Source organism: Cynocephalus volans, chromosome 5, assembly GCF_027409185.1.
Source record: "Cynocephalus volans isolate mCynVol1 chromosome 5, mCynVol1.pri, whole genome shotgun sequence".
Taxonomy (NCBI): Eukaryota; Metazoa; Chordata; class Mammalia; order Dermoptera; family Cynocephalidae; genus Cynocephalus; species Cynocephalus volans.
Genome location: NC_084464.1, coordinates 133,453,108 through 133,466,614, shown reverse-complemented (window position 1 = coordinate 133,466,614; position 13,507 = coordinate 133,453,108). Strand labels below are relative to the sequence as shown.

The 13,507-nt window shown below is 38.4% G+C and overlaps 1 protein-coding gene and 1 long non-coding RNA gene across 4 annotated transcripts in view; one reads left to right on the top strand and one right to left on the bottom strand.

Moving 5' to 3' along the window:
• The window catches only part of LOC134378031 (pantetheinase-like), a 34,907-nt gene that overhangs the window by 8,158 nt on the left and 13,242 nt on the right, over nt 1-13,507 (top strand). The window lies entirely within an intron of this gene.
• Nucleotides 1-13,507, bottom strand: part of LOC134378035 (uncharacterized) — a 79,713-nt gene that overhangs the window by 58,988 nt on the left and 7,218 nt on the right. The window lies entirely within an intron of this gene.

Sequence of the window (13,507 nt, the reverse complement as noted above, 5' to 3'; positions counted from 1 at the left end):
CTCCTACTACATTAAGGACTTAGCAAATATATGGATGAAACCACAAGCAGATTTCAGGCTCACATAAGTCAACTGCAGTTTAAAACTCCACATCAGGACATGTAATCTAACAAAGAATTTTGGAGCATTTTCTGTGTCTAGAAAACAGTCTGAGAAATGTAGCTTAAGTAGAAATATATTAAAAAATATAGTGCACTTTCAAGATTAATAAAGACAATAGGAAAGTATGTTTGTAATCAGAACTGTCTCAGAAATCCAAAACACTAGGCTTCTATTTTATATATCTACTTGAGATAACTAAGAAGTCTTGGGGTAAATATGTTTCAAATGGTTCAGTGTGTTGTATTTAAATCTGTGCATTTCAGATTTTAATCAAAACAAATGTGGGAAAAACTATCAAGTGGCCATTCTTTATTATAAATATGTTAAAATAATGATTTTCTAGATGTGTTATCCTATCTCTCTTGATCTTTTTCAAGGATATGTTTTGTAGGTGATTGCTATGATTTTGCTTATATTAATTGTATAAATTTGTTTGTAGATCTAATGGCCAAGATTTGATATTTAAAGAGAGCTTTTCATTACTATTTGCCAGAAGATAGCACCAAATTTTCATTCATCTAACAGATATCTCAGCCTTCTTAGGTAGTTTTCAATGACCTAGAGTACACCATTTCTCATCTCAGAGTTGTACAATAGAGATAACTATGGCTGTATATTAAATATTCTAAGGTCTCACTTTTCTTTTTTAATAATATATATATATTTATTAATTTCAATGTCAATTGATAAGGAACAAATTTAACACAAAGATTAATGTCCTTAATGAAAAAAAAAAAAACTCTTAAAAGTGAATTAGAAAAATCTAAGCAGAAACTTGATGAAGGACATGAGCAGATAAGTTGCACGCCCCGTAGAAACACTCATGTCTACAAGTATACTCTAAGATGTTGTTGGTGGGGAGTGAGAAAGGGGGGTGGGGCTAAGGCCCTGGGACCCCCATCTCAGGGCCCCTGGGGCTTTTGGTTCCAGCTCCATGATCAGCCTGGTTGTGCTATGGTGGCAGTGGGTAGGGCTGAGGCCCTTGGCTACCGCTTTCATTTTCAGGGCCCAAGGGGTGAATGACATGGCTCCCGCGTGCTCACTGGACTTGGATCACTCTCACTTTTCAAAATTGTATTTTAATTTCTTTATTGGGGCAACTACTGGAAACTGATAAAGAATATAGAAATCAAACATTAGCAAATCTTCTAGTATTTTCACTATTCCATATTGGCTGGCACTGCCCTAGCCAACACTTGCTGCCTCTTATCTGAACTATGGCAACAGCTTCCCAATTAGTCCTCTACATTTAGTCACTCACCATTCTAGTACATTCTACACTTAGTGCTCTATTAATCTTTACAAAGAAAATTCCAATCATGTTACTTCTGTCCTCAAAGCCTTTCATAGTATCTCTTCATTTACTAAATTTGTAATAGGTATCTTAACTTCTTGTGCAAAATTCTATATCCTATGACCCCAAATACATCTTTTAAATTCTCCTTTTCCATTTTCTTCCCTAAGGGAACCTCAGCTCTGACCAGACCAAGTAGTTGCCTGACAACACTTCCATTTTGCTACCTCCAACTTCTTTTTCCCCTAAACTTTGACTACCTACATACCTCATGTAAGTCCACTCATACAGTTGTCTTTTGGGAATTGGCTTATTTCACTTTGCATAATGTCCTCAAGGTTCATCCATGTTGTAGCATGTGTTAGTATTTCCTTCCTATTTCTGTGAAGAATGTCATTGGTATTTTTATGGGGATTGCATTGAACCTATAGATAGCTTTGGGATGTATGGACATTTTTACAATGTTAATTCTTCCAATCCATGAACATGGAATGTCTTTCTATCTTTTCAAGTCCTCTTTAGTTTCCTTCATCAGTGATTAATAGTCTGATTGTAGCAAACTTTCACCTCCTTGATTAAATTGATTCCTAGGTATTTTATTTTTTTGGTGACTATTGTAAATGGGCTTGCTTTCTTGATTTCTTTTTCTGCTAGTTCATTGTTGAAGTATAAAAACACTGCCTGATTTTTACATGTTGATTTTGTACACTGCAACTTTACTGAAATCACTTATCAGCTCTGAGAGTTTTTTGGTAGAGTCTTTAGGTTTTTCTATATATAGGATCATGTCATCTGCAAAAAGGGACAGTTTGATTTCATCTTTTCCAATCTGCATGCTCTCTATTTCTTTCTCTTGCCTAATTGCTCTGGCCAGTACTTCCAATACTATGTTAAATAGGAGGGGTGAGAGTGAGCATGTTTGTCTTGTTCCTGTTCTTAAGGGAAAGGTTTTCAGCTTTTCTCCATTCAAGATGATATTGGTGGTGGATTTGTCTTATATGGCTTTTATTGTGTTGAGATATTTTCCTTCTGTACCTAATTTGCTGAGAGTCTTTACCATGAAGGGATTTAAAATTTGTCAAATGCTTTTGCTGCATCTATTGAGATAATCATATGGTTTTTGTCCTTGATTTTTTTGATGTGGTGTATCACATTTATTGACTTGCATATGATGAACCATCCTTGCATCCCTGCGATGAATCCCATCTGATCATGGTGTATAATTTTTTTAAGTGTTGCTGCTTTCTGTTTGCTAATATTTTGTTGAGGATTTTTGTGTCAATGTTCATCAGATATATTGGCCTGTAGTTTTCTTTCTTTGCTGTGTCTTTGTCTGGTTTTGGTATCAGAGTGATGCTGGCTTCATGGAATGAGTTTGGGAGATTGGCCTCTGTTTCAATTTTTTGGAATAGTTTGAAGAGAACTGGTATTAATTCCTTTTTAATGGATTTGGTAGAATTCAGCAGTAAAGGCATCCAGTCCTGGGCTTTTCTCTGTTGGGAGACTGCTGATTACTGTTTCAATCTTGTTTCTTGTTATTGGTCTGTTCAGGTTTTTTATGTCTTCTTGCTTAAGTCCTGGTAGTTTGTATGTGTCTAGAAATTTGTTCATTTCCTCCAGGTTTTCAGGTTTGTTAGTGTATAGTTGTTCATATTAGTCTCTAATGATTCTTTGTATTTCTGAAGATCAGTGGTAATGTCTCCTTTTTCATTTCTGATTTTTGTTATTTGTGTCTTCTCTCTTCTTTTTTTCAGTTAGCCTAGCTAAATGGTTTGTCTCTCTTGTTTATCTTCTCAAAAAATTAATTTTTTGTTTCATTTATATTTTGTATCAGTTTGGGGGTCTCTATTTCATTTAATTCTGATGTTACCTTAATTATTTCTTTCCATTTATTAATTTTGGGATTTGATTCTTGTTTTCCTACTTCTTTGTGGCATAGAGTTAGGTTGTTTATTTGAAATCTTTCTATTCTTTTGATGTGAGCATTTATTGCAATAAAATTTCCTCTTAGTACTGTTTTTGCTATATCCCACAGGTTTTGGTATGATGTGACTTTACTTTCATTAGGTCCAAGAAATTTTTTGATTTACTGTTTAATTTCTTCTTGGACTCCTTTTAAAGGCTGAAAAATATTCCATTGTATTTTGTTTATCCATCATCCTTAGATGAACAGTTGAGTTGCTTTTACCTTTTAGTTATTGTGAATAATGCTGCTATGAACATGGGTATGAGACCCTGCTTTTCACTTCTTTGGATATAGACTCCACATCCTTGCTCACACTTGCTATTTTGTTTTTTGTTTTTGTTATTGCTTTTGTTTTTATAGTATCCAACCTAATGTAAGGTGGTAGTCATTGTGGTTTTGCTTTGTGTTTATCTAATGATTAATGATGTTGAACATCTTTTTATGTCCTTTCTGGCCATTTGCATACCTTTAAAGAAATGTCTATTTAAGTCTTTTGTGCATTTTATGAGACTGACATACTACCTACTGTGCTAAGATGGCAATAACTCTTTTGCCCATTTTAAGTCAGATTGTTTTGTTAAGTTTTAGGAGCTCTCTATGTATTCTAGGTATTTATATTAATATTTAATGTCCTTTTGTGTCTCTTGTAAACTTCTTTGATTTAAAGTCTATCGTGACTGATATTAGTATAGCCACCCCTACTCTCTTTTGATTACTATTTGCATAGAATATCTTTTTCTTTCCTTTCATGTTCACCCTATTTATGTATTTGGATCTAAAGGGAGTCTATTTTTTTTTGCTGGCTGGCTAGTATGGGAATCAGAACCCTCGACTTTGGTATTACAACACCCCACTCTGACCAATAAAGGGAGTCTCCTGTAGGCAGCATATAGTTAAATTACATTGTTTTCTTCCCCTAAGTGCATCAGAACTTGAATGGATTATGTTTTTTAATCCTTCTGCCAATCTTTCTCTTTTGATCGGAGAATTTAATCCATTTACATTTAAACTAATTACTGGTAAGGAGGGACTTTCTTGTGTCATTTTGCTATATGTTTTCTATATGGCTTATAGCTTCTTTTTCTCTCATTTTCTGCATTACTCTCTTTTGTATTTAGTTGATTTTTCATAATGAAAAATTTTAAGGGTTTTTCAAGATGGCGGCGGCTGCGGCGGCTGGCGCGGAGTAGCTGAGGTGGAAAAGGTGGCCACTGGGCCTCAGGCAGCCGGGAAACTTGTGGACCTTCCTCTGGCCATCTCTTAAGGGAGGACTGCTGCTGCTGGCCGGTCGTGGGGGCTCAACGCCACTTTGCCCCCGGCAGGAGAGGCTGCCTCATTTACAGGCAACAGCTTTGAAGTGTGGAGCAGGAAAAGAACTGATTCTTAGCTGCAAAAGTGAGTCTTGAAACAGGGAACACGGCGCCAGGGCTGCTGTGGATGCAGCCAGGATCCCGGAGGCTGGGGCCGCACTGAAGGCGGCCAGCTGCCCTATCCAGGATTCGAGGTTTCAGGCCAGCATTAAAGAAGACTCCTGGGAGCGCCCGAGCGGCGCCGCGACTGAACAGCCCGAGACGGCAGCGCCGAGAACACGGAAGGCAACAAACCAGAGACAGAGCGAGCGCCCGACCTGGCACAGCACTGTGAGTGATCCCTGGCACAGCTCTGTTCGGGGGGTGGATGCCCACGCGGCTCCCCGCCTGCACCACCAGGCCACTCACTACCCCGGTGCTGCCTCCATTTTCCCAGGTGCGGGCAGCTCCGCCCTGCTCGGCCATCACTGAGCCCATTTGCTTGGCCTGGCGCGGGGCTTTCCGGACCCTGCGGGCCTACCTCCTCTCCCACTCTCTCCACGGTTCTCTAGCAGGGCTGGGGGTGTGGGGCGTCCCGACCAGTTTTGGGAGGGCTAGGAAGTACGGGCGGGCCGACTGTCACTCCACCACACCCTGGACTCCGGCCCCGGTAAACTTCCTGTTACTGGGAGGCAGATACCATCTCTGCGACCACCAGTTTGGAAAAAAGCCTAACGAATTTCTGGTTGGGAATAGTGTGGTAGGAGAGTTCCCAGGTCCGCTTGAACCTGCCGGAGAGCAGGCTGCAGGCGGGCACTAGACTCGGTTTATACCGGGGGGATACAAAGGTGAACAAGACCCGAGAAAGATCTACACAGTGCTACAAAGGCACCCAGAGAGACCGGTCGTTTGTGCCTAGCAGAAACCTGGTAGACTTCCTGGGCGAGGCGGTGCTGAGCAGGGTCTTGAAGGCCCAGCTGATAGGCGAGGGGTGCAGAAGACACGCCCCAACCCAGCACAGTGTGCACAGAGGGGGGAGACGTGCGGCCAGGGAGGCGGAGACTCGACAGAAACCACACACCCGGTGGGGTCGCCACTGCACGATCTAACAGCCTGGGCCAGAGCACATGGAACGGGGAGAAGTCCTGTACAGAAAGTGAAAGCTCAACAGAGATCACACACCCTGTGGTACGTGATCCACCAGCCCAGCAAAGTACAAGCTGACCAGAAAGGTGGATCCCCGGAGAAGCCCAAGACCCGAGGCAACCACACACACAAGACACTAGAGGCCAACTGAGCAGTCACGGTGGGAGCCATACCAAATTGGCAACCACAGCAACATCCTAGTTAGTCATTAGTCTTAAACCGGTGGACTGTGAAACCCCCTGCCACAATGAATAAACACCAAAAAAAAGACACCAGAAATACAAAAAATCAAGAAAGTACACCACCAAAAGTTAATAAATCTCATACTCTAGATCCTATAGCACAAGAAGCCCTTGAAATAACTGACAAGGAATTTCGAGTGATAATTCTAAGGAAACTGAATGAGATACAAGAAAAGTCAGCTAGACATCATGATGAAATGAGGAAAAGTATACAGGATCTGAAAGAGGAAATATACAAGGAAATCAATGTCCTGAAAAAAAATGTAGCAGAACTTGCTGAACTGAAGAAGTTATTCAGCGAAATAAAAAACACAACGGAGAGTTTAACCAGCAGGCTTGTCGAAGTTGAAGAGAGAACCTCTGAACTGGAAGATGGGCTGTTTGAAATAACACAAGCAGACAAAAAGAAAGAAAAAAGAATCAAGGACATTGAAGAAAATCTGAGAGAGATATCAGACAACCTCAAGCGCTCAAATATCCGAGTCATGGGTATTCCAGAAGGGGAGGAAAATGGAGATTCCATTGAAAACATATTCAACAAAATAGTGGCAGAAAACTTCCCAGGTATAGGAAAAATCACAGATCTTCAGATCCAGGAAGCTCAACGATCTCCAAACGTATTCAACCCAAAAAGGCCTTCTCCAAGACATGTCATAGTCAAATTGGCAAAACTCAGAGACAAAGAGAGAATCTTAAAAGCTGCAAGAGAGAAGCGTCAAATCACCTATAAGGGAGCCCCAATCAGGTTAACATCAGACTTTTCATCACAAACCCTAAAAGCTAGAAAGGAATGGGATGATATTTTCAAAATACTAAAAGACAAAGGTTGCCAGCCAAGAATACTCTACCCTGCAAGGCTATCCTTCCGAAATGAGGGGCAAATAGTATATTTCTCAGACAAACAAAAACTGCGGGAGTTCACTACCACAAGACCACCCTTACAAGAAATCCTCAAGGGAGTACTGGGTTTGGTTCCTGAAAAATAACTACCACTGCCATAAAAACCTAAGAAAAATCTAAACCCGCTAGTACAATAAAAATGGCATTCATGAAGAGAAAACAAGCTAACAAAAACACTATCTACAACCTAAGGAACCAACAAACAAAGAAACCAAACAGTAAATCAGAAAGCAAGGAACAAAAGACACCTAAGACAACCAAACAACCAATAAAATGCTAAGAATAAATCAACACCTTTCAATAACAACTCTTAATGTTAAAGGCTTAAATTCCCCAATTAAAAGACACAGACTGGCTGACTGGATCAAAAAGCAGGACCCAACTATATGCTGCCTACAAGAGACCCACCTCACCCATATAGATTCACACAGACTAAGAGTGAAAGGATGGAAAAAGATTTACCATGCAAACAGAAAAGAAAAACGAGCTGGAGTGGCTATGCTTACATCTGACAAAATAGACTTTAAACTAAAAACCATAAAAAGAGACAATGAGGGACACTACTTAATGATAAAAGGACTGATCCATCAAGAAGACATAACAATCATAAATATGTACGCACCCAATGTTGGAGCAGCCAGATTTATAAAACAAACTCTATTAGACCTAAAGAAGGAAATAGAAACTAATACCATAATAGCAGGGGACCTGAACACTCCACTGTCAATATTAGACAGATCATCTAGGCAAAGAATCAGTAGAGAAACACAAGATCTAAACAAGACTCTAGACCAATTGGAATTGGCAGATATCTACAGAACATTCCACCCAACAACCTCAGAATATTCATTCTTCTCATCAGCACATGGATCATTCTCCAAGATAGATCACATATTAGGTCACAAATCAAGTCTCAATAAATTCAAAAAAATTGGAATTATCCCATGTATCTTCTCAGACCACAATGGATTAAAACTAGAAATTAATAACAAACAAAACTCTGGAAACTATACAAACACATGGAAATTAAACAGCATTCTACTTAATGACATATGGGTCCAAGAAGAAATCAAGCAGGAAATCAAAAAGTTTATTGAAACTAATGAAAACAATGATACATCATACCAAAACCTGTGGGATACTGCAAAAGCAGTATTGAGGGGAAAATTTATTGCATTAAATGCTCACTTCAGAAGAATGGAAAGATGGCAAGTGAACAACCTAACACTTCACCTTAAAGAACTAGAAAAACAAGAACAATCCAAACCTAAAGTTAGCAGACGGAAAGAAATCATTAAGATCAGAGCAGAACTTAATGAAATTGAAAACCAAAAAACAATTCAAAAGATCAACGAATCAAAAAGTTGGTTTTTTGAAAAGATAAATAAAATTGACAAACCATTAGCATGGCTAACAAAAAAAAGAAGAGAGAAGACTCAAATAACAAAAATTAGAAATGAAAAAGGCGATATTACAACTGATTCATCTGAAATACAAGGAATCATTCGAGACTACTATAAACAACTATACGCCAACAAATTTGAAAATCTGGAGGAAATGGATAAATTTCTGGACACACACAAGCTCCCAAAACTGAACCGTGAAGACGTAGAAAATTTGAACAGACCAATAACAATAAAGGAGATTGAAGCTGTTATCAGAAGGCTCCCAACAAAGAAAAGCCCAGGACCAGATGGATTCACAGCAGAATTTTACCAAACATTCAAAGAGGAATTGACACCGACTCTTTACAAACTATTCCAAAAGATTGAAACGGACGCAAATCTCCCAAACTCATTCTATGAAGCAAACATCATCCTGATACCAAAACCAGGTAAAGATATAACCAAAAAAGAAAACTACAGGCCGATATCCTTGATGAATATAGATGCAAAAATCCTCACTAAAATACTAGCAAACAGAATACAGCAACACATAGGAAAAATTATTCATCACGATCAAGTGGGATTCATCCCAGGGATGCAAGGTTGGTTCAACATACGCAAATCAATAAATGTGATACACCATATTAATAAACTCAAACACAAGGACCATATGATCATCTCTATAGATGCTGAAAAAGCATTTGATAAAGTTCAGCACTCATTCATGACAAAGACCCTCTATAAGTTAGGTATAGAGGGAAAGTATCTCAACATAATTAAAGCCATATATGCCAAACCCACTGCCAATATCATCCTGAATGGGGAAAAGCTGAAAGCTTTTCCTTTAAGAACAGGCACTAGACAAGGATGCCCACTCTCACCACTCCTATTCAACATAGTGTTGGAAGTACTAGCCAGAGCAATCAGAGAAGAGAAGGAAATAAAGGGCATCCAGATTGGAAAAGATGAAGTCAAACTGTCCCTGTTTGCAGATGACATGATCCTATATATCGAACAGCCTAAAACCTCTACAAAAAAACTGTTGGAATTGATAAATGATTTCAGCACAGTAGCAGGATACAAAATCAACACACAAAAATCAGTAGCATTTCTTTTCTCCAATAGTGAACATGCAGAAGGAGAAATCAAGAAAGCCTGCCCATTTACAATAGCCACCAAAAAAATAAAATACTTAGGAATTGAGTTAACCAAGGAGGTGAAAAATCTCTATAATGAGAACTACAAACCACTGCTGAGAGAAATTAGAGAGGATACAAGAAGATGGAAAGATATTCCATGCTCTTGGATTGGAAGAATCAACATAGTGAAAATGTCCATACTACCCAAAGTGATATACAAATTCAATGCAATCCCCATCAAAATTCCAAAGACATTTTTCTCAGAAATGGAAAAAACTATTCAGACATTTATATGGAACAACAAAAGACCACGAATAGCCAAAGCAATGCTCAGCAAAAAAAATAAAGCTGGAGGCATAACACTACCTGACTTTAAGCTATACTACAAAGCTATAATAACCAAAACAGTATGGTACTGGCATAAAAACAGACACACTGACCAATGGAATAGAATAGAGAATCCAGAAATCAACCCTCACACTTACTGCCATCTGATCTTTGACAAAGGCACCAAGCCTATTCACTGGGGAAGGGACTGCCTCTTCAGCAAGTGGTGCTGGGATAACTGGATATCGATATGCAGGAGAATGAAACTAGATCCATACCTCTCACCGTATACTAAAATCAACTCAAAATGGATTAAGGATTTAAATATACACCCTGAGACAATAAAACTTCCTAAAGAAAACATAGGGGAAACACTTCAGGAAATAGGACTGCGCACAGACTTCATGAATATGACCCCAAAAGCACGGGCAACCAAAGGAAAAATAAACAAATGGGATTATATCAAACTAAAAAGCTTCTGCACAGCAAAAGAAACAATTAAAAGAGTTAAAAGACAACCAACAGAGTGGGAGAAAATATTTGCAAAATATACATCTGACAAAGGATTAATATCCAGAATATATAAGGAACTCAAAGAACTTTACAAGAAGAAAACAAGCAACCCAATTAAAAAATGGGCAAAAGAGCTAAGTAGGCATTTCTCTAAGGAAGATATCCAAATGGCCAACAGACATATGAAAAAATGCTCAACATCACTCAGCATCCGGGAAATGCAAATCAAAACCACATTGAGATACCATCTAACCCCAGTTAGGATGGCTAAAATCCAAAAGACTATGAACGATAAATGCTGGCGAGGCTGCGGAGAAAAAGGAACTCTCATACATTGTTGGTGGGACTGCAAAATGGTGCAGCCTCTATGGAAAATGGTATGGAGGTTCCTTAAACAATTGCAAATAGATCTACCATACGACCCAGCCATCCCACTGTTGGGAATATACCCAGAGGAATGGAAATCATCAAGTCGAAGGTATACCTGTTCCCCAATGTTCATCGCAGCACTCTTTACAATAGCCAAGAGTTGGAACCAGCCCAAATGCCCATCATCAGATGAGTGGATACGGAAAATGTGGTACATCTACACAATGGAATACTACTCAGCTATAAAAACGAATGAAATACTGCCATTTGCAACAACATGGATGGACCTCGAGAGAATTATATTAAGTGAAACAAGTCAGGCACAGAAAGAGAAATACCACATGTTCTCACTTATTGGTGGGAGCTAAAAATTAATATATAAATTCACACACACACATACACACATACACACACAAACCGGGGAGGGGGGGAAGAAGATATAACAACCACAATTATTTGAAGTTGATACAACAAACAAACAGAAAGGACATGGTTGGGGGGGAGGGGGGGAGGGAGAAGGGAGGGAGGTTTTGGTGATGGGGAGCATTAATCAGCTACAATGTATATCGACAAAATAAAATTTAAAAAAAAAAAAAAAAAAAGAAAAATTTTAATTCCCTTCTCATTTCTTTTAGTGTATATTCAATAGCTATTTTCTTTGTGGTTACCATGGGAATTATATTTAACATCCTAAAATTATAACACTCTAATTTGAATTTATACCAGTTTAACTTTAACAACATACAAAACTCTGCTCCTGTTCTTCTCTGATCCCAATCTCTTTCAGTTATTGATATCACAAATTTACTTTTTCTTACATCGTGTGCCCCAAAACATAGACTAATAAATTTTTTTATGAGTCAGTCTCTTAAATTATGTAGAAAACAAAATATGGATTTACAAACCAAAGCTATAGCAACACTAGCTTTAAAACTAATAATTGCTTTTTTTAAATGCACTAGTCTCTTAAATCATGTAGAAAACAAAAAGTGAAGTTCTAAACTGAAGTTGCAATAATGCTAGACTTTATATTTGCTGATGTATTTACCTTTACTGAGATCTTTATTTCATCATTTCCTTTTATTTCACCTTGCAGGACTCCCTTGAACATTTCTTGCCAGGCAAATCTAATGGTAACAAATTCCCTCAGCTTTTGCTTAACTAGGAATATCTTAAAATTTCTCCCTCACTTTTGAAGGACAGTTCTGCTGCACATAGGATTCTTGGTTGACAGTTTTTTGTTTTTCTTTCATCTGTCTAGTATATCAGCCCAATGCTTTCTGGCCTTCAAAGTTTATGATGAAAAATCTGCTGATAATCTTATTGGGGATCACTTGTATGTTATGAGACACTTTTGTCTTACGACTTTCAAGATTCTTATTTAGTCTTTGGCTTTCAACAATTTGATTATATGTGTCTTGGTGTGGGTCTCTCTGAGTTTTACTTATTTGGAGTTTGTTGAGCTTCTTGGATGTTCTTATCTATGTCTTTCTTCAAATTTGGGAAATTTTCAGCTATTATTTCTTCAAATAATCTTTCTCTCTTCTAGGACTCCCGCAATGCATATGTTGGTCCACTTGGTGGTATCGCACAGGTCCCTAAGGCTCTGTTAACTTTTCTTCAGTCTTTTTTCTTTCTCTTCCCCAGTCTAGATAATTTTAATGGTCCTATCTTCAAGTTCACTGATTTCTTCTTCTGCCTGCTCAAATTTCTTTTCTTTTCTTTTTTTAGGTTTTTCTATCTCTTTATTGATATTTCCAGTTTCTTCATAAATTGTTTTTTTGACTTTCTCCATAGTTTCGTTTATTTCCTTGAATATCTTTAAGACCATTGTTTTAAAGTCTGTGTCTAGTAGGTCTGTCATTTGGTCTTTCTCAGGAACCATTTCTTTTCTTTTTAAATTCAAAATATTTTAACATTTACTCATACATATTTGTGGGGTATATAGTGTGTTGTTTCAATACATGCATATACGACACAATGATTCATTTAGGGTAGACAACACAGTTTTGTATCCAGGAATGGTTTCTGTTGGTTTATTTTTGTCCCTTTGAATGTGCCATATTTTTCCTGTTTCTTTGTATGCCTTGTGATTTTTTTGCTTATAACTGAGTGCTTAAATCTTATTATGTGGTAATTCTGGAAATTAGATTCTCCTCCTTTCCCAGGGTTTGCTGTGTTTATTTATTTGTTTTTCTTTTTTGACTGTTGTAGGCTTTTTCTGTGTTGGAAATCAGCTTGAGGTATAAACTTAAGGTCTTCTCAGATCTTTTTGAGCCTACACCTTTTCCTGGGCATGTGTGGTAACTTTCTAATTTTTCTAGTATATTTGGTTTCTTTTGTATGTCTTAGTCCTTAAGTGTCTGGCTCCCCAAAGGAGAAAGAAAAGAAAAAGAAAAAAGCACTGGCCCTTTAAGTCCCCTGGAAGTCACTTCAGTCATAGAGAGAGGTGGGAGGGCTTACCACAATAGGGTGTGTGTGGGTGTGTGTGTGTGTGTGTGCGTGCGTGCACACGCACACACACACACACACACACACACACACACACACACACACACACACACACAACAATAGCTGCCTGGCTCTGTGTCTGTACCTCCATGATCAGAAACAGCAATCAGCTATCAGGACACAGATCCCTGATATTTAGAAGATAGGGTCTTTGTTGCTCATCCTTGCTCACAAGCTGTCTGCAAACTGCTCCAGGAAATATACATGGCTACCTGCCACAAGGCTGGGGTGTGGGAGATAGGTAGCCACTGCTGAGCTAAGACCTGAAATTGGCTGAAATTAACCACAATTTAGTTCCCAAGCCTTTTCCTGGAAGTTGCAAAC